At 43.5% G+C, this 21,944-nt stretch overlaps 1 protein-coding gene across 2 annotated transcripts in view; it reads right to left on the reverse strand.

The window, feature by feature from the left end:
• TTC29 (tetratricopeptide repeat domain 29) overlaps positions 1 to 21,944 on the reverse strand; it is a 1,214,048-nt gene that overhangs the window by 1,147,492 nt on the left and 44,612 nt on the right. The window lies entirely within an intron of this gene.

Here is a 21,944-nt window from a genome sequence, read left to right on the forward strand (position 1 = left end):
CGCGGTGCTTGTTTTCACCCGCAGTGCTACCGCGAACCCTTGCAGCCGAATAGGTGCTGTTCTGGGATTCACGCGGGCCTAGACGCCATCTTGGGAGGATTTTGGGGTGGCGGTATAGTTGTTCTGAGACTCCCGCCCTCCTCTCACCTCTAGATATGGCCATTACTAAACGTCCGCACAGAGGGCGGGCGCCGCGGGCGCGGCGCCAAAGGCAAGCCCGTCTGCGCCCGTCATCGCCAGGACATCGCCTCTCCCCCCCTGAACGAGGTCTGCGGGAGCCCCTGCTCTATGACAGAGAGGTACTCTTAGCTCTAAAGCCAGGTGGCGGGATTTGTGGGGAATTGCCTTCCCAAATAGGTGAGTCAGGTCTGAATTGTGATAATTGTGATTTCACCACTCCTGCACCTTGTCGGGTGGGATGAGAAATGAAATTAGATAAACAATCGCAGCTTAAGGTTCTCCAACTAAACGTAAGGTCACTCGCTAAACACCATATGGAGATGCAAACGCTCATTGTGGAGGAATCCCCTGACGTTCTCTTCATCTGTGAGACATGGTTGCGAGATGACACGACAGGGATACTTAGCCTCACTCTCCCTGCTGGCTACTTAATCAATACCCTAAATAGGGACTCAAGGGGCGGTGGTATAGCGATAATTTATAAAGCGCAATACCCCTGCTCCTTTATTAAGGAAAACATATGGGGCTGTGAGGGTGCTCGTTTTAGAACAGAAATAAGCTTGCAGTTCACATTCTCAGGATTATATATGTATCGTCCCCCGGGGCCTGCCGCTAAGTTTATTGAGGCACTATTAGAGACTGTTAGTTCTTTGGTGGTGGGGTCTGCCAACTTTACGATTCTAGGGGATCTGCATCTTCATTTTGATCAGGCCCAGGATACCACCATCTGTAACCTGTTGGCAGATCTAGTGGCCCTACAGTTAGATCAATTAATACTAGATGCTACCCATATGGCCGGGCATATACTGGATCCGTTTTTTTCCCATATTCCGGGCATGAGGACAGCTACACCCAAGCCTATGGGATGGACTGACCATTACCTGATAGAAGCCAGGCTAGTGATAACTGAGCCATTTAGGGCTGATAGGCTGAACTCGGTCCTTAAGAGGCCCTGGCACAAACTTAAACTAGAGGACTTCCATTCCTTTCTAGGGGTTTTTTCCTTGGCAGACACGGTGGATCCTGAGGTGGCGTACACTGCCTTCTGTGACTGGATTGTTGGGGGTCTCGACACCTTCATCCCGGCTAAATGGACCAAGGGGCGTATGTCCAACTCAAGTCCATGGTACAGCGAGTCCCTGAGAGCCCTGAGAAAGGAATGCAGAAGAGCAGAGCGGGCATGGAGAAGGGATTACAAAGTTGGTGATAAAGTAATATACTTGGCTAAAATAAAGTGCTATCATAAAGCTATCGGCTCTGCACGTGCCACGTTCTATGCTGAAGAAATTAAAGCTAGCGCTAACCCCACTAAATGCATTTTCAAAATTGCTCAGGAGCTCAAGAGCAATAGAGCCATTGCATCCAGTATTACATCTACGCAGCAGTGTGAGGAACTCGCGATCTTTTTTGTAGAAAAAGTGCAAAAAATCAACAAATCATTTTCGCAGCATTCCCCAGGTTTAGCTGTCCCTGCAAGTGCTAAGGTGAGCGGTCCCATCTTAGCAGCTACACCAGAGATTTCCAGTGAAGAGCTTGCCAGATTATGTGGCAAAGTTAAATCTGGGTCGCCCTCGGATCCTATGAGGCCGGCACAATTCATCGAGTCTCTGGCGCTCTTTCAGCAGCCGCTAGGGCTTATACTCAACCTGTCTTTCTACGGGCAGAGTTCCTATGGCCTGGAAACAGGCTTGGGTTTCTCCCATCATTAAGAAACCCACGCTGGATCCTTCTAAATTGGAGAACTTTAGACCAATCTCCCTTCTCCCGTGGGTTTCTAAGATTGCAGAGGCCCATGTAAATAATGTTCTATCTCAATACATGAGCCATAATGACATTCTGGATGCATCCCAAAATAGCTTTAGGCCGGGCCACAGTACCGACTCCGCCCTACTAGCCACGACTGAACATCTGCGGACGATCCTTGATGCCGGTCAGAGTGCAGCACTGATCCTGTTGGATCTCAGCGCTGCCTTCGACACGGTGTCTCATGACATTCTCTTGTATCGTCTGGAGGCAGTAGGGATCAGGGGAACCACCCTAGAGTGGTGCAGATCATTTCTGAAGGAAAGATCCTTCAGGGTATCGGCGCCGCCGTTCCTTTCTCAATCCCATTCCATCGGTCAGGGGGTCCCTCAGGGCTCGGCATTAAGCCCGTCTCTGTTCAATCTATATGTTCAGCCACTTGTGGCTGTGGCAAAGGAGTGGGACCTAACTATGATATCAAATGCTGATGATACCCAGCTTGCCATCACCTTAGCTGAAGGGCCATCTACATCGGCCACTAGGTTCAGAGACGGGATGGCAGCAGTAGCCCAATGGATGGCAGACAACTGTCTACAGCTTAATGCGAGCAAAACTGAGGTCCTACTGGTAGGGAAGAACATCTCTCTTTGGAACGAGCACTGGTGGCCGGCCTCGCTGGGGATTTTGCCAACGCCAAAGTCTCTAGTTAAGAACTTAGGAGTCTGGATGGACTCCGCGCTTGGCTTTGTGTCGGCTTGTTAAGAGGTCTTAATCCTCTCCTGAAGTTCTTCGATCCAGCAGTCCGGCAGCTCATTGTCCAATCCACTATACTATCGCGCCTGGACTATGCCAGTGTGCTACTTTTAGGGGCAAACAAAGCTGAGATTCAGCGACTCCAATGAGTCCAAAACTCGGCAGCAAGAACTCTGGTTGGACTTCCTCGTCGGTGCTCGGCTAGAGCCACGATCAGAAAGCTGCACTGGCGTCTGATCAATGCCCGGATCCAGTTCAAAGCTCTTTGTCTGGCGTTCAAGATTCTAAAATCCGGGAGTCCGAAACCTTTGCGCCCACTTCTGATCTCGTATGTTCCCCAGCGAAGTTTGCGCTCACTGGAACAACATTTGGTGATCGTACCACGGACCAAACTCTGCCGAACCGGGGGTCATTCTTTTCGGGTCATGGCAGCCAAGCTGTGGAATTCCTTGCCGGTCCATATTCGCGGATTGGAGGATCTGCTTGCCTTCCGGAAATCCATTAAAACCTTCCTCTTTCCGTTAACATAGTGTGTGCAACCATGGTAGGCTAGTTTTCCGTTGTTTCTGTACCATTCAGATTTAGCAGCGCCGGGACACCTCTTTGATGGGGCAGCTGTTGCGCTTTAGAAAACTCTTAACATAACATCCACAATCTTGCAGCAGTAACTTAAAGGTTGAAGGAAGTAATATAATAGCAGTGCCGTTGTGGTATCACTGAGCATATTACGAGTTTCCTAACTGCCTTCCTTTTCATGGTGATGAGCCGGTTATAAAAAGGGTAGCAGGGACACCTGTCGCTTCGGTGCATGGGGTGCATGCAGTGGGGAACATGGTGTGCCCCCTGTATTTATGCAACTCCTGTTCCTGTACAGTACAAAATGCACAACACAGTGCAGTTCTTCCTGTGCAGAAACGTGATGTGGCGCTCCCACAGCGGTGTATTTCTAAGTCTCTCCTTTGAACCTTAGAAAGGCACTGCCATGGGACCGCAGCAGCACGCACCGTCCGGCAAGATTCAACTCCTAGTCAAACCACCGGCTGGATTAAGAGTTTGTCTGTCTTCCTGCGGGGCACTGGCATAGCAGCCCACTGGAAGACCGCCAATTTGTAATCAGGCCCTAAATAATCTCTGACCTATTTCCTCTGACTAAAAGATATGAACTTCTAAATGGTACAGATATTTTGGTAATTTGAGACTCTAAAATAAACATTATCCTTATCCATGCTGATGAAGGAGCTTTATTGTTTTTGTGTGCCAAGGAACTGCGAAGATTTCACTAATGACAAACAGGAATCTACTGTCTAAGAACCACTATTACTCCTGAGTTAAAGGTCTATCAACCTTGTGCCTCTCTGCCCTCAGCATGTCTCCTCACATAGTCTTTAGAGCCATCAGCCAGCCTGCCTTCAAAGTCTTAAGCCAGCCTGCCTTCAAAGCTGAGGCTCTCAGCCAGCCTGCCTCATGACCCAATCTTTCAGCCTGCGTGTCTTCTAACCTCCCAGAATGAACACCTTCAGAGCCACAGTCCCTAGTCTGACTGCCCAAGAGACAGAACTCTCAGCGTGTAAATCTTTAGGACTAGACCCTCCTACATATCTGCTTTAAGAGCCTCCTGCATGGGAACTTTTTTGCGGATCCAGAGGTTCAAGTATGCTTTTAGTTCCTTTATCCTCCCTATGCTTGCTTTGACTTCTGGTGCGCCTGCCAATATGCTATGCATGTTTGAGTCAACGGTCTAGCTGCCTTCATTTTTCGAGTGCTACTCTAGCTTGCCATCATCTTAATCTCGTGCATTTTTGATTCAATCTCTAAAACTTCCATTCCTGGTTCTGGACCCTTCAAGTCTGCATTCAATCCTGCATCCTCCAACCATGTGCTTCCCTCCTCAAATGTCTACCTCATACGATCTTTTTTATTCTATCATTTGCTATCCTAAATCCCAGAACATCACATTTTGCCAATAGCCCTCTGGTACCTTGCTTTGCAACTCTGATAGAAATGGACGTATTTCACAAGAACAAAGGCTTTGGCTCTAATTTCAGATCCTTTGACAGAGGTATAGAATCATGATTTTCTTGCTGTGCTCTCATGCCCATCACCAGGGGTACCTAACTATGGGACTTTCCAGTGTTCTAGTAAGCGTACAGACCTTCCAGTCTATGCATATACTGAATTTCAGCCTTTCGGACTTTATTCTGAAATCCCTATCCATGACAGATCAATGCTGGATTTTGCAGAAGCTAGTCTGCTCTTGTAAAAAAACCTCCAATAACTCAATTTCCCCGTTCGCTGCTTTGTTTCCACTCCTGCAGGCCAAGGATGGGTGGAGGAATTCAGCACATCTAAGCCCCAGTTTCCTTCAGTTTGTGCTCCTTGTAATTGACCCCTTGTTTTCTGAGTTTCTGAACTTCAGTTAATTCTTGCTCCTTGAACTAACACTTTCTGAAGTGTTTCAGTGGTAAGGTAAGGTAATACTTTATGGTACAGTTAATTAAAACCATAACAAACCATCATCAATTAAAACAGTTTCATGTTTCGAAGCAGCCATAGCAAATTATGATAAAACTATGGTAAACTGTGAGTAAAAACTGCTATTAAAATAATAAAGCTAAACTTAGGTAGAGTACAAGATTGGCCTAAGAACTGACTCGATTATGTTCTGCCAATAACAACCTTGTGTGAGTGGCCCTCTAACTCTCTACCTAAGTTGAGCTAAAGTAGGTAGAGTATAAGATTGGCCTCAGAACTGACTCCATTCTGTTCTGCCAATAAAAACCTTGTGGGAGTGACCCTCTAACTCTCTACCTAAGTTGAGCTAACTTGTATTCCCATTCAATCCAGTTAATTCTTGAAGCCCTTAATGTGGCTGTAGATCAAGAAATGATCCACCGCGTAAACTTGTGCTTGCTTAATCCAGCGCAGGAGAGAATTACCACATGTACTACAAAGAGAGCAAACAGTGGAGTGGGAAGAAGAAAGGAAATTCCACAAATGCCCTTGAAACAACATAAACAATTGATTGCTTGGAGAACAAAAAGTTTCAGGTAGGCATCTAAACTGTGATTTTTCGGTTCTTGAACTCTGACCATTAACTGTTCAAGGTTTTAAAATGTATAGCAGTAAGGCTAAATGAACACCAAGATACCGACTAGTCCCTTGTTGCCGACCGGTTACTTTGGCTCTTAGGGTACAAAGATTACGCTGGGTTCCGTCACTGTCCTTCCTGCTTATCTGCTAATGCAAGGCGGAGCCTTCTTCATGAGGATTTTAGCGCTAGATTCTGCTCTGCAACCAGACCAATTTGACTTGTTATGTTTATTCTTTCACTTTATTTAGGTGAGCTTCTACAGCTTCAAGATATTTTACCAACCGGCAGCTCAGTTGGACTTCAGCCCCGGAGAAGCATGCCAGGACTGCTTGCCTGCATGACCGTATCCGGTTTTTATTGAATAGTGGTCTCAAAAGGGGCCGGCGTTCTTGTAGCAAATCCTTGCAGATGGTGATAAGGTGTGCACTACTTTCTTCGCCATTACCACAGAGGCGGCACTTTGCTGGTGATGAGGGGCGCAGCCAAGGGGCCAAATGATTTGCAAAGGGCAACAGTCCTAGGCAAAATTTCAAAAACCTCTCTTTTGTCTTTTTAGTGAAGCTGGTCTGAAAATATGTTTGGGGCTTGAGTTTGGCGTAAGATTGTATAATAAACCAGCTGTGTGCACGCTCCACCAGAGAGGCTTTGTCGTGCAAGAGATTCTTTTCTGACATCGTTATTTACTGCTTTTTTAAAGCCCGCCAAAGGCCCTGGGAGATCCCGTACTTGACGCAGCCCCAACCATTTGATTGCTTCCTCCAGGTAAAGCCTTGCGGGGCAGTTTTCTTTAGCTTGCAGTTCCTTCCACAGGCGAGCGTTGAGTGTTTTTGCTTCTCCCCTGCTTATTTTGTGCCAGCTTTTTAAAATATTCCCCTTTGTGTGCCAGCTCTTCCTTGGAGAGCCCAAATTCAAGCCTCATCTGCGCAGGTGAGGTGTACCTTGGCAAGCCAAAAATCATGCACAGGTATTTAATGTTTTTAGCTGAGTGTTGTTTCTAAAGATTTGATGGTTCTTATGTTTTGAGACTTTGACCATTCCTTCAGTCCTTACGTTTCCTTTTTATAATCCGGAGTTATCTCGTAGTGTTTTTGTAAACAGCTCCCAGCTCTCAATTAAGTCTGAAGTCGCTGTTTGTGCCTCGCCTGTTTAGCTTGGGATAGAAGACTTTGTGGGTCATTTGTTCTACACTGTATCCGACTTTCTTTGGTTGAGTATCCTGAGCCTAGTGCGTTGGCGGTTGGGGGACATAATATTGTGGAAGCATCAATCATTACTTCCTGAGGGAGGTGGTCACTGTGGTCCATTGAGCCAATATGGAATTCTCTTTCCCTTTGATACAAGCTGAGTGGGAGGACTGTAAAGTCAATTGTAGGACTAGCCAAAGTTCTATGAAATGTAGCTGCTTGGGGGTGATCCCCTAAGAATCTACCATTGAGTGCTCGGAAGCCCAGCTCTTCTAATATTGCCAGGAGTCTCCTAGCTGTTTTCAAGCTTCTACCTCCCGAGGTGTTATCTTGATGGCCTGGCTCCCAAACAAAAGGGTCCTCCTCTTCAGTGATATCGGAGGCTAAATTGCTGAGCATATTTAGATTGAAGTCCCCGCTAATGATTAAGCTGTTGGGTTTTCTCGGTTTTTAGTAATTTTATAAGTTCTTCCTTCAGCTGATGTGCTACCTTAGTTTTTTCCTGGGGGTGTAGATAGAGGTTTATTTGGACTATATCCTCCTTTTTACTCTGCTCACGAGTAGACAATCGCAGGACTTGCATTGCGTTTGGTGGGGCTAACTTATAAGCCAAGGGCGCTGCTGCAACAATGCGATTTAACGAGCGGTATGTAGCAAGGCCTCCCTTCTTGTGGCCAAATGATGAGTTCTGTGTAGGAGGCAGAAAATTCAAGTTATAGCCCGACAATGCAGGTGGAGCGTTGGACCATGTTTCTTGCAGTGTATTGATGTCAAATCATTGCAGCTAGATGTTTAATTCCGAGTTCATAAGCTTGTCACTTAGGCCATTGATGTTTCAGGAGCACAGGTTGAAGACGTTGAGCTTGTTCCCGGCTTTGGCATTGCCATTGATTTTTGGTTTTAGCGTTTATGGTCCTGGAGAGCCAACTCCAGTCTTGCAGGGTTGGGCTTTTCATGGCAGGTGGTCTCTTATTACTCTGCTCTCTATGGACTAAGTTCTCGGGGGTGTTGCTCTGAGCCTCTCGCAATACTGAAAGAGAGCGAGGATTCAGATTGATCCGTCCGTTCTCTTTCCATTGCTGGCTATCAAGAGTCAGAGGATCCAGATATCTTGGTTAAGAATGGTCGAAGTTGTATTCCCCATGACTTAAACTTTGCTTGTTCTCTTAGCAGTCTCTCAGCTAATTCTGCTGTAGCCCATACTGTTTTTGTTACTTCTACCCCAGAGTACCCTGGCAGTTCTGTAAATTTCACTGACTCTAGGTCGCTGGAGGATATGTTTTTAAGGCTGTTGATGGATTTCAGTAGGCGTAATATGTCCCCCCTGTTTAAAATATCTATTGTGCTCTTTGATTTGTACTCTGGGTGAAACACTAATGTGGGGGTGCCTGCTTGCCCCTTCTCTTGTGTTGGGCTACTCTGCGCAACAGTAAGGTCCTCCCTGAGCCATTGCATTCCTCAGTTACTTCTACTTGTCTTTGAGTACTCATTTAATACACATACGTTGATTCTGAGCCGGTGGAGCTTGCTGCAGTTGTCACCCTTGAGGGCCGCCTCGAGGGCCTCATCTTCCTTTTTTTGGGAGGGGCTTGTGGCAGACTTTCTATTTTGGGGTATTTTTCTTTTGGGTTTTTCCTCCCTTCCTGGTTTCCAGTTTCTCTTAGCTCATATTCCATATCTATTTTATTGCTCATCTGGGCTGGCCTATCTTGTATTGGGTCTGGTATTATGTTCCGACTAATGTTTCTCTTGCCCCAAGCTATTGCAGCGGTTTTTCTCTTTTGGTTACGTCCGCTCCTTTTCTGCTTTCTCCCCTGTTTTCCAGATCGGAGATGTTCCGGGCCAATTTCATATTGCGAGCATTCGTCCAGTGGCATTATGTTCATAGTTAGTGGTGGTTAGATTCCTCCATTTCGCTGGCTGATGTCGAGCGCCGCCTGTATTGTGTCCACGGTTTCCCTGTACTGCTGTAGTTCTTGGGTCGGCGTTGGGCTCTACTGAGTTAATAGCTGGGTTCCTGCTAGCAGTGGCGGACACATTTCACTTCTCTTTCTGGCAGGACCATCTAATGGATTGTTTTTAAGTGCTTCAGTGATCCCTGAACCTTAGCCTTTTCTTGTACTTTGAAATAGCACTACCTACAGTGCTTCATTGATATCTGAGCCAGCACTATTTAGTGGATTGTTGATTCTTGAACTTTTTCTCCTTTATTTACTTTTCCCCAGTTTCTGCCTTCTTCCCATTCACCTTGCTTCCAGTGTCTAGTTTGCTACCTTTCCACTGTCTTAGCTTTCAGTTCTGTTGTGCGGGTTGTGACTTGCTTTCTGCCAGGTGTGCCCTTTGTTTTCCCTTCTTTCCTGTTGATCGCACCTCCGTGCTAGCTCCATGTCTATTGTGGCTGTGTAATTAGTTCTACTCTTGCTGTTACCGCCTTGCACGTGTTCACGTTTGACCGCCAGGATTCCTGGGTACAGCTGACAATCTAGGAGGTGTTTCTTGTCTATTGTGAGCATTATCACGGAGCTACTTTTATAACGTCACACGAGGAATCAGCTCCACAGACCCTGACTTTGCATGCATATCCTATATGCGGGTATTTGCAGTTCGTTTTTGTAACAGCTAATTGTAGGGAAGGAACGTACCGATACTTGGTATTACTATGTTGAACTCCGGAATGCTTTACCTCACCTTCTCCTTATTGTTAATTTTGATTTTATATATATATATATACTAACAGCCCGTCCCGACGTTGTCCGGGTATGAAATAGAATGTGTGTAATGTGAGTATTTGGCAAGGGCAATTTATTTTAAAATCTCGCGGTAGACAACATTTTTTGTTTCATTAGAATAGGGACGGAGAAGGGCCAGCTGCAGCCCTGGTTGATGTTAGCAGGCGCGTGTAATTGGTGTAGTGATCCGCCGCCTGAGCCCGGCTACAGCCCTGGTTGATGTTATCAGGCACGTGTAATGTCGTTGAATGAGAGAGTTATCAGCTGCTGGTAAATCCGTTTAATGAGAGAGTTCAGTGACAGCAAGTAGGAGAGGCTGCAGTTATTGTCCACGCAGATACGCTCATTTGCGTGTTCTCCCGCTTGAGGCCCAGATGCAGGCCTGTTTGATGTTATCAGGCGAGTGTAATTAGTGTACTGATCCACCGCCTGAGCCCGGCTAGATCCCTGGTTGATGGTAGCAGGTGCATCAAATTTCGTTGAATGAGAGAGTTCAGTAACAGCGCGCAGGAAAGGCTGCAGTAATGTTACTTACCAGGCCTCCAGCTGAAGGAGTTTGTCATGCCCCCAGCACACGGCCACAGAAGACGATCTTCTGATTAATGTACGACCCACATGGCATGAAGGGCGGAACGTAGCACACGCCCCCAGCGTTCCTCACGCCCCCAGTGTGCCCCTTGATGCGGCGCAATTGCGTTCACATGGCATGAAAGCCGGACACATGCCCCCAGCGTTTCTCACGCCCCTCAGCGTGTCACGCCCCTAGCGTGCCCCTTGATGCGGCGCAGCAACTTAATCGGCGCTTGTATGTTCGACTCACATGGCATGAAGGGCGGACACACGCCCCCATCGTTTGTCACGCCCCCAGCCCATGCCCACAGCACAACGCAGACACGCCCACAAGGGACTACTTTGCTGGCCCGGTTCTTTTACCTTTTAAATGTATATTGTGTCCTACGGTACAATTGTATGTCTTGCACTGTATGATTGTGATGAACACCACTGTTTCTTGAAAGGTTAATAAAAACAATTAAAAAAAAAAAAATTAAAAAAAATGTATATGGTGGCCATCTGCATAGCCTATGTCCTTCTACTGCAACTGCCCTTTCCAACGCTGTATTGGGTGTTGTGATTGGTGCTGTGGTTACTGAGTTTACCCGCCTCAAAGGTTTGGGCTCTCTCTTTATAATATTAGTATGCATATATATAACCGGTCACTGAATCTGAGCTTGCGACGTGGGACTGCCTACATGCCCTGTTTGTGTGAACTTCACAGACTGCAATGCACTGTGGGGACTACATCTACCAGCAACATTAGCATGTGCTGCACACAGAAGTAAAAACACCGCGCCTGATTGGATTATTCATGCTCCAATGGGAACACAACTAGCAGTATGTTAATGCCCCGTGCAAACCACAAAGACTGAACACAAAGCTGGCAATGATTAAGGCATTCGCCGAAACGCGCTGCCAGGTGTTTTTCTTCCAGATGGTGGCAAATAAATTTCCCCTGAAGAGGTTCCAAGCATGTGTCGGACCCATTCTTTGAGGAAAGGCGGGACTGGTGTTTGATGTTTATTGCAGCAGTCGGTGCTGCATTCCGATGCACCTCTCGATCTGGAGCTCCGCAGATGGCCGACATCTTTCCTGGTGTGACGTGCTGAATGCACACAGCAGCGCCCCCCCACCCAAGACATTGTTCATGGTATCGGGGAGAGAACAGCATATTCCTGCTGATTGGGACCCCTTCAGGAGACAATTGCCGCCATATGTTCACACAACAGAGAGTGGGAGGACTCGCAAGCTGACACTGTCAGGGATTTACTTAATACACAAACCGGTCACTGAACCTCAGCTCGTGACGTGGGACTGCCTACATGCCCTGTTTGTGTGAACTTCTCGGACTGGAATGCACTGTGGGGACTACATCTACCAGCAACCTTAGCATGTGCTGCACACAGAGGTGAAAACACTGTGCCTCGGATTGGATTATTCACACTCCAATGGGAACACAAATAGCAGTATGTTAATGCCCCATGCAAACCATAAAGACTGAACACAAAGCTGGCAATGATTAAGGCATTCGCCAGGTTTTTTTCTTCCAGATGGTGGCACATAAATTTCCCCTAAAGAGGTTCCAAGCATATGTCGGACACACGCACACGCACACACGCACACACACACAGTGTCAGAGGAGAAATGGGTCTCAAAGTGAGAGCTCTACACAAGGAGAACAAGAAAGTCAAAGCTCAGAAAAAAAGGCACTCAAGAGGCAATTTGGCATTCAGGCTAACACCCACGATATATATATATATATACATATATTCGATTCAAAACGTCGGGTCATATGAGGATTGAGCCCGTAGCCAGGTGGTGCATGGCGCTGACTATGCCCAAAAGTCAGCAGTAAATACAATCCAATATTCCAGTAGAAATGCACAGTAGCTGTTTTTTAATGCTTGCTCGTTACCTGTTTCATCAGACGAAACGCGTAATGAGCAAGCATTAAAAAACAGCAACTGAAAACTAACCTGGATTCCGAGTGTGCATTTCTACTGGAATATTGGATTATATATATATATATATCGGATCCCTGCTGTAAATCCAAGAAAGATCCTGTGAGCACTTCCCTCACCAGGAAAAAAAGACTCGCACACCAGGGTCAGTGTAAATAGTAGATGTGATTGGCGACGCATTTCAACCAGAACAGTCTTCTTCACAAGCCAAACTTTCACGAAAGTTTGGCTTGTGAAGGAGACCGTTCTGGTTGAAATGCGTCTCCAATAACATCTACTATTTACACTGACCCTGGGGTGCGAGTCTTTTTTCCTGACAAGGGAAGTGCTCATGGAATTTTTCTTGGATATATATATATATATATATATATATATATATATATATATATATATATATATATATATATATATATATCTATCGAAGAAAACACTCTCTCCCTTCACATGAAAGCGAAATCAGCACTTCGCAGGTTAGTTTTCTGGTAATTTTATGCTTTAAAAAACATCCAACGCGTTTTGCCCGTTACATCACAGCCTTGTTCACGATGCCTGAGCCACACATAAAGTTAATTTAAATACCAAAGAACAGCAATACATGGGCATAGACACCAACAAGGGACAATCACATTTCCTATCAGTGTATGATCTGGTTTTACATCGTAAAAACAACGGCCATTTTAGAACATGTTATTTTAGGATCTTCAAATGAAAATAAGATTGAAAAATGGACAGTTCCTAATACCTTACAACCTATTCCAGTGCCTTAATATTTTGTACGTAATTTCTCATTGTACCTTGTATTTCAAGAGCATTATGCATAATATGAAAAAGTTTTTGCAGCCGTTAATTCATTCTTGTAATCCCCTAAATCTCATACATTCTAATACTACAAGTATTCAACTCTTTTTTTTCTGAATCTTTTTTCTTTTTTATAAAGTGCATGTGCTTTGTAAATATAAAGTGCTAGTGCTACAATTTACCAATATTTCAAAGTGCATATCCAATTTTCTAACTAAAGTTCTTAGTCGTTTTCTTTATAAAATCATTCCATATATACGGGTTCAATACCCCTTAAAAATTAGGAACATGTTGATCTGTCCATTCTAATGTAAATGATTTATAAAAACTCCTATTTGCTAAAGTGCTATTTGCTAATTTAAAGAGCTAGTGTTTATGCTCATACTTGTAGTTCCTTGATTGAAAAAAAAAATCCTATACAAAAGGTCAAAAGTTAAAACATTTCATAGGTAGCTCATATAGATGATGAAATGCAATGAGGTGGATTTTCAAATTTCATTTTTAGTACAGGCATTAATAGAATTCTTCATCCCGATTAAAACCATTCTGTTCTCTGGCATCTCGTTCAAGGATGTAAAAGGTTTCTAGTTTTCTCAGTTCTCTCGCTCTGCCCCCACCTCTCCTCCTTTTGGGCACTTTTGCTAGGCAACTGTACACCATAGATGTGGGTTCCCTCTGATGTTATTTTTCATAGTGCCTCGCTATTGGGTAGCTCCTGCCCTTGTTGAGGATAGCCCTTCTGTGTTGTAAAAATCTTTTATGGACTGGTAGGGTAGTGCTACCTACATACACTATCCTGCATGGCATCTTAAAATATAAACTACAAAACATGATTTACATGACAAACCTCTCCTGATTTTAATGTTGATTTAAAAATGGTTTGTAAAGATGAACGGTTCTCCCCATGCTGGCACGCCTTGCACTTTGTACATTTAAAAAATCCTTCTCGCTGTTTGAGTCACATCTGTTGTGGGGCTGTTCATCCATATTCACTCTTCACCAAATAGTCCGTCAGGGACTTCGATTTCCTATAAGTGATTTGTGGTCTTTTCCTCACTGCTCGCCCCAGGATTGGCTCTCATCTCCTCATGCTTTACATTGTATTTTGTAATGAATCTACATGTGCTACTTTGATTCCGCATTTTCTTTTTCAAAGTTGTTTTAGAGGGTTGAAACAGTCCTACTTCCCTGTTTAGATCTCTAGCTTTTTTGATGCGGTTTCCAAACAATTTACAGAATATACCCTCTCGACAAATCATTGTCTCATGTCCTGTTCAATTTTGTCATATTCCTGAGGGGTACTACACACTGTTTTAGCTTTGGAGAACGCTCCATAAGGGGCAAGGGGTGAGCGCTCTCCGCATGTAAAATAGTATGCAGTAGGCTACAAATTGTACTTTCAAGTTTACCCCTTCCACACTTACCCTGATATCTAAAGCTCAACTGTATATTTGCTTTGTTGACCCACACATTTCAGATTCAATTCATTATTGTTCAGTTCATTGAAAAGTTGGTCCACCTCTGTCTCCGTACCCTGCCACAACACGAAGACATCATCTATAATTCTAGACCAAAATAATATCTTCTCTGACCAGTGTTCTAAGGAATGGCCTCTGAGCACCTGCTCCTCCCACAAGCCCAGATGTAAATTAGCATAACTGGGGGCGAAGAAGGTGCCCATGGCTGTTTCTTGTTCCTGCTGAAACAATTCTTTTCCAAACAAAAAAGTATTCCTGGTCAGGCACCATTCCATCATTTCGAGAATCATCTGATTATGATTGACAAATCTCATGGGTTTCTTCGAAGGAAGTGTTCTGTAGCTCTTAGTCCATCCTTGTGACTGATGCTGGTGTACAACGTAGATATATCTATCCATTGTCACCAGCACCATGTCTTCCCATTTTATGTCATATATCTTCTTTAAAACAATTGAATAAATCCCTTAGATATGACAGAATTGTTCTCACTAGTGGGTTAAAATAAAAGTCAATAGATTTTGATGTGTTTTCAAATATACTCTGTTGGGCCAATATTATTGGTCTCCTCAGTGGATTGTTTAAATCCTTGTGCACTTTTGGAATCATATAAAACACAGGGAGAACCTGATGTTTCTGTTTTAAAAACTGATATTCATCCCATGTGAGGAGCTCTGTTTCCTTCCAATAGCTTAACCTCTCATTACATTTTTTTGGGACATGTTCATATTCCTCCATACTGATTTGTCAGTAGCACTCCACATTGTTCAATTGAAGTAGGGCTTCCTATTCATTTAGATCCTTCCCCCACAGCACCACATTCCCTCCTTTATCGGATGGTTTTACAGTAGTATTTGTGTCCCTTTTAAATTTGTTCAGTGTCCGGAATATCTTGTGTTCTTGTGTTTTTCTTTGATTTTTCAGGTTTTCTCCCTTCAAATATACCTCTTAAATCCTTGGTGACAGTGTCAGAAAACATGTTCACATTATCTCTGGGTGCTTGTGGGATAGGTCTGGCCCTGGGCGAAATGGAGTATGATCTCCTTCTAACAATCTTAGATTCAGTACTTCAGTGCAGCGAACAGGGATCGATGTGGTATCCTCATATTCATTCTCTAGTTCCCACATGTACTCCAGGATAGGAATATCAGAGACAACTAGTTTATCTGGGTTTTGGGCGATTGGATAATTTCCACAATATTTTGTACATTTCCCATTGTTCTTAAATCATGGACTTTGTTTAGTTTCAATTAGTTTCAATTTTCGAACAAAACAATATAAGTCCATTCTACTGTGTGCATAGTTGAAATTCGATTGATGACAGTAAGATAAGCCAAGTTCTAAGATTTCCTTATTTTTTTCAGTTAAAACAGTGGAACTTAGATTAATAATACTATTGTTTTGCCTTCCTCCTTGATCTATTTCTTTGTGTTGGATTGCATTGATCTCCCTGTTTTTTCCCCTACTATTTCTTCTGTATCTCTCACCTCCTCTCTTCTGTTGCCTCTTCCTCTTGGTCTGCCTCTCCCCTTCACAGGATGATGGTCCACTCTCTGGTCTAATTGTAAAAAACGCAACTCATTTGAGACTGTTTGTTTTGTTGCTCCTGTTCTTCTTCTAGCGCTCTCCTCTTGTTCTATTTCAGACCCAGTGTCTGAACTCATTTCAGAGTTTGTTTCTCTATTTGTACTGCCACTCAGAACCTTCTGACTTCACATGTATCAAATCTATTGGCAAAGGTGTAAATCTGCCATTCTCCTAGTCTAGTCTGTCCCTTCAGAACTTAGTTGCCTTCCTGTCCTTAATTCCCTTTTCATATTTCTCGAATCTGGTTTTCAGGTCTCTTTTGAATTTATTTATTCTTGTTTGGTCTGTTTATTCTTGTTTGGTCTGTTTGGTCTGTTTCCCAATGCCGATAACACTTCTTTTAATTCAGGTACTCTTTATGTGGGCTAGCTTCTTATTATACATGGAGCAAAGGTTTAGTCTATTAAATCAAGTAAAATAGTTTAGTTTTTTGCAGCAGACATGCTGAACGTACATGTTTGAAGGTGCTATTAGATGTGATAATGAAGAAAAAGGCAACTCAGTAAAGTACTGCACCAGCATCACACAATTTGAAACCAGTTTATGGGTCAATAACGTTCCAGTTAGGTTGAATAGATTATTCAAGTCACTTAATTCCCTACCCCTCAGGTCCGGTAACATTTTAATTATTTTTCGAGGCCTGCACTGTATTCTATTTATTAGAGGATGCCATCCACCAGTGCCATTTGGTGACATGTGAAAGTGGTGAGGCGTAGAAGTTTGGTATGACTTTTGTGTGGTGAGCAACGTAGGCTAGCTTAATGGCCAAACGTAGAGCTCAGGCTGGATCCTGCTCCAGAGAAATAAATTGAAAAAAAGATTGGCCAATGGTGCATTTTAAAATCAAATTAATTTTGTGAGAAAAAAATGCTTATAAAGTTGTGGGGATGCATAGTTTTGAAATATTAAACACATAAAAATCTGCTCTATATCTTACTGCATTAATATGTTCAACAGTTACTGTAATGTCCAAATTGTACAACGCAACAACTTCAGCCTTTTAAAGTGTGTGCTTGCTCAGTGTCTTTCATTAAATGCAGCATCCGCTTTGGAAGAAAGTGCTCTAGCCAGGCTTCTGGAAGGACCGACAGCTACTGATTACAATCAGTCACATAGAAATATGTGAAGACGGGTCTTTAAGTGGGATGAAAAATGTGGGGACTCTCTAAAAGATAAAACGTAAAATGCATTTCTGTGATTCTCATAGTGTGCTACCTAACTGGTATTTGGTTTCTCTCTGAGATGTAATTGCATCCAGATATATAACAACGACCTACACCTAAAATCTGTGAGAACGATTGGCTTTATCAATAGTTGTTAGCTGTTTAACATAAATGAGTAACTACAAAGATTTTTTATAAATAATTAACTTTCAAAACGTTTCAATTCTGAAATTTCAATGGTATTCCCCCCCTGCCATCCTAATATGGTGGGGGAAATGGGTGGGGGGCGGGGAATAATGGCGGGTGGAAAGTAGAGGCTTTGAGAGTAAGGTTGAGGTTGGAAGTGTGCAGGGTAGTTTTAGTGTACGAAAGAAAGGCTATCAGTAATGGGAACTGGGGCATAATTGGGCACGTACAGACGAAGGGTGAGAAATGATGCTAAAAGTGGGGGAGTAGAAAACTCAAGAGGTTAAAGCGTGGCTTGAGTGAAGTTGTGTCACATACAAATTAGAGGAATTGAGCGCTGCCAGAGGTGTTAGGAGGTTTAGAGGAACATTACAAATAACTTCATTGGTATTAATTACGGATAATTGAAAAGTCATACTTTGTAGAAAGCATTTTTATTGAAATGTTGAATATGAATTAGTTAACAGTATTTAATGTATGTGCTATTATTTTTTCAGTTGCCCCTGACGAAGGGCCCAAGGGACCTGAAATGCATTGGGTTTTTTAATAAACTGCTTTCATTGAACTCAGCGCTCGTACGTGTTTTAAATAAGAGGTTCGGATGGCCCATTTTCAACATGAGAAACCCAGGGAAATGCTTTCCTTGCATTAAACTTGAACAGTGTTATGAGTTTAAAGAGAAAGGAAATATGAAAGGAATACATTGGACTGAATCAGAAAATATTGGAAAAAGAAGTGCAAATGCAGTTTAGGCAGTGCCATTGGAGCTGGGGTGAAAGGTCGCCCCAACAAGATGTTGTGTAGTTTGAAACGTGCAGTTTGGGCTAGGCACGTCACCAGTGATATGCACGCCAGGATGAACTGTTATGTAAAATCAGGAAGAACTGAAAGTAAGAAAAGGTATGCAACCCGTACATACGATGTTGATAACGACCTGTCCTGCCATTTTAAATGAACACACATTCACCACCATCCATCGAGGGCAATTCATTTGATAGTATCCACGCTCGCTATGAAGGGCAAGCATGTGCACCCCTCCTGACCCCAGCGCGGTCACATCTCAGAGACTAACTCATGGGCCATTCATGGCATGGATACAGGCTCAAAACGTTAAGTATGAGGACATTTCCATCCAAAAAAAGAAACTGCTGCAACATTGCACCTTCTCTACTCACAATAATGACTATCCCAGAAACATTAATGTAAAGAAACACAACAAAATGTTCAGATCTTGACCGTTGCATGGCCATGCCTTTAAAAAGGTTTCACTTAACTGCAAAATGTTTCTGATTAAAATAATAATGTTCAAAATGTTTGCTTAGAAACGTTATCATTTAAGGGCTAATGAAAATATTCACACAAAGAAATGCGATGTTTGAACTGAACTGTTGAAATTTTAGAATATGTTTTACATTCTAATGGAAGGTATGGTGCTTATAATGTTATCATTACAGCTGATGATTCAATTGCACATAGTTCATTGTTAAGCTAACATACTTTTTTTTATTAGAAGGTTAGATATGTCATGTCCATTGGAAAGGAGGTCTGAAATCGGAAGGCATCATATGTAGTTATAGTAACAATAAAGTGTCACAGTTGATTAAAACTGTCCATTGATCTCTGAATGACACAGGTATGAGTGAGTCAGAAGAATACCGAAAGGAGGAGAAGATATAACTTGGACTGCAACATTTTTTTGGGGATGTTTATATTAGTGCACTCATGGAGTAGATTACCCACTCTTAAGGCTGAATGCTGAAGGCTTAATTCTGATTGCTGACTTGGCATCTCTCCAGACCTTATTGCTGATTGCGGTTGCTACTGCATGAATATCCCTCTGGATTCCTTACTGCTTTGAGACTCTACTGAGTTTTGCAAACCTCTCTTTATGGGATTTTCTGCTGTTGCTGATAAATTGAATTTTGAGCTTGATGCTTGATCTCTTTTTTTTTTGTCCTCATTTGCCGATACCCTAGTGCAAGAGAAAACTTCCGACCACCACTGTATGCCCAGATCTAATAACGTGGCTTGAACATAGGCACAAGAGACTTAGTTGGCGGAAGAAGACGATGAAAACACTACAAGGAGACCTGCATCACTCCATCTAGGCTTGTTATCACCTGTTGGCCCAGGACGAAACTGGAAAGGCCCTTGTTATAGGTCCAAGGAGCAGGAGAAAGGCATAATCATAGGACCCGGGGGGGGGGGGGGAATAAGAAAAACCCGGAAATCCTACCTCCAATTTACCAGATAGTCCCAAAAGGCAAGCCTTTTCCTACTACAGGATCTGGCTAAGTCAATTCTAGAAACTTCATATAATGATGACAACCATCCTTCATAAGTTGGTGGAGCTGCATTCACCCAGAATCTGCAAATCTGCCTCCTGGCCAAGAGAATTGCATAAAACAAGAAGGATCTGGCATTCCAGGAAATATAGTCAACTACCCCAAAGATGATCAAAGGAAGAGAGATGTGTAGTGTGGTATTTTGAATAGAAGATAGAGCATCTATCACCTTCTCCCAGAAATCACTAATGGCGGGGCAGTCTTTAAACATATGGACATCCGAGGCCTCCTGCAGATCATATTTGTTGCATTTTTTGCCAGGTTGATATTTGGCTAGCTTCTGGGGGGAGAGGTAAGCTCGATGTACCGTGAACAGATGGTGTCGTCTCAGCCATGTTGGTTTCACAGTGTTATATAAAAGACTAAATGAATTCAACCACATCTCCTCACACTGATCTCCCACCTCTTCTCCCCATAAAATCTCAGCAAGTTTGAAGTCGCCATTTAATTCTTCTAGGATCGCCCAATACCTACAGGAGACCTCCTTGACCCCCCCCCTGGTCTAGTAACAGGCAGATTTTCCAAGTTGCTGTGTTTACCCAAGGGGACCCCCTTCTTAAGCAATGCCTGAGCCCAGCTAGTCAATTGTAGGTATTTAAATCTAGAAAGACTCGTCCCTACTCTCTCCCGCAGCTCCTCCCAGGGTATCAATGAGCCGCCAGCCAACAAATCTCACCATGTAAGAAATCCAGCGTCCCTTATCGGACACGCCAATCTGTCTATAAGGCATGGTGGAGTACCTGGCGAATCCCACAGGGGTGCTGCATTGGAAAAGTAACTGAGCCCCAATCGTTTCCTGATTATAGACCAGCTTCTGGCCAATGATTGAAGAGTTTTTAATTTTATCTTTTTGAAGAATTTCTGGTCTCCAAACTTGAAGAGAAAGCCGGCAAGAGGAAGGTCCAGCACCCTCCAGCATGGCTCGAAACATCCTTCCTATAGCACTGTCTAGAGGTTTTTTAATAGCATTCTGGAGTAGGATAGTTCCAACGCCCAGGCATAATATTGCAAATCTGGTAGCGTTAGCCCTCCTTTTTGCCTCCTCCTCCTCAACTTTTTCCAAGCCTGACGTGTAGCTCCATACCTCCAAATAAAGGAATTAATATCTTGTTGACATTTGGCTATCTGCTTACTGTCAAAGGCCATCGGGATAGAGCTGAACAGGAAGGTATATTTGGGCAAGATAGACATTTTGACCAAATTTGTCCTTCCAAAGATAGATAGAGGGAGGTTGTCCCATGCCTTAAGCTGTTTCCGGCATTCTTTATGTACTCGCTCCAAATTATGAGCGGCGATGTTACTAACATCTTGGATGATTTTAATGCCTAAATATCTCATGGAAGGCACGATCTCACTCTTTTCTCTTGAACTTGAACTCTTCATGGGTTCTTACGGACACCTTTTAGCCCATTCTTAGAATAGCGATTCTTTCTTTTATGGAACACGCTTAATGCATTATTATGATTTTGATCTAACCAATTCTATTAAAGGTCCATTGTACTAGAAAGGAAACTAGGAGAAATTGAGAGTGGGTTAGCCTTGTGTGAAATGGTAACCATTATTAAAACCAGCATTTCCATTCAGGGTGACACGCCCTACGGGAAACTGACTTTTGAATCCACCAGTATGTCTATCTATCTATCCATCGTCCTGGGGTCAGACCTCTTAGTTTGGAAAAGTTTCAAATGTATCGGAGTGTCATCTGGATACCTGAAAGCAAAAACGTCTAGCTTAAGGCAGGCAAGAGGGTACAAATAAAAATAGAAAGCAAAAAGAGTCTTGAGGTGCACCACACACCGGCTTAGGCTCCGAGGTATCGGGCCAAGCCTGACTGATTGTGCTCTATCACCACATTTGGTGCCATCAGCCTGCCCAAGAAACAGAGTATGGTAGTCCGTAGTATTGAAGGCCACAGGCAGGTCCGATACGCCTATCGCTCAGCCATCGCCACCATCAGTGATAGACCTAGGTTCGAATAGTAGTGAGACCACCACGGGTTTCATATTAAAACCATGATGGAAAATGGATTAGTAAGGGTCAAAGAAGTGACTGTTATCCGCAAAACCCTTCAACTTGATGGTAATTGCTCTTACCAAAGGTTAAGAGATTATAAGAAAGTAGTGAAAAAAGTCAAAATATAACTTAGTCTCAGGCAGCTAAAGAGGGATTTTTTAATAAAAGGCATAATAAGCGC

The sequence above is a fragment of the Lissotriton helveticus genome, chromosome 2_1 (assembly GCF_964261635.1).
Source record: "Lissotriton helveticus chromosome 2_1, aLisHel1.1, whole genome shotgun sequence".
NCBI lineage: Eukaryota > Metazoa > Chordata > Amphibia > Caudata > Salamandridae > Lissotriton > Lissotriton helveticus.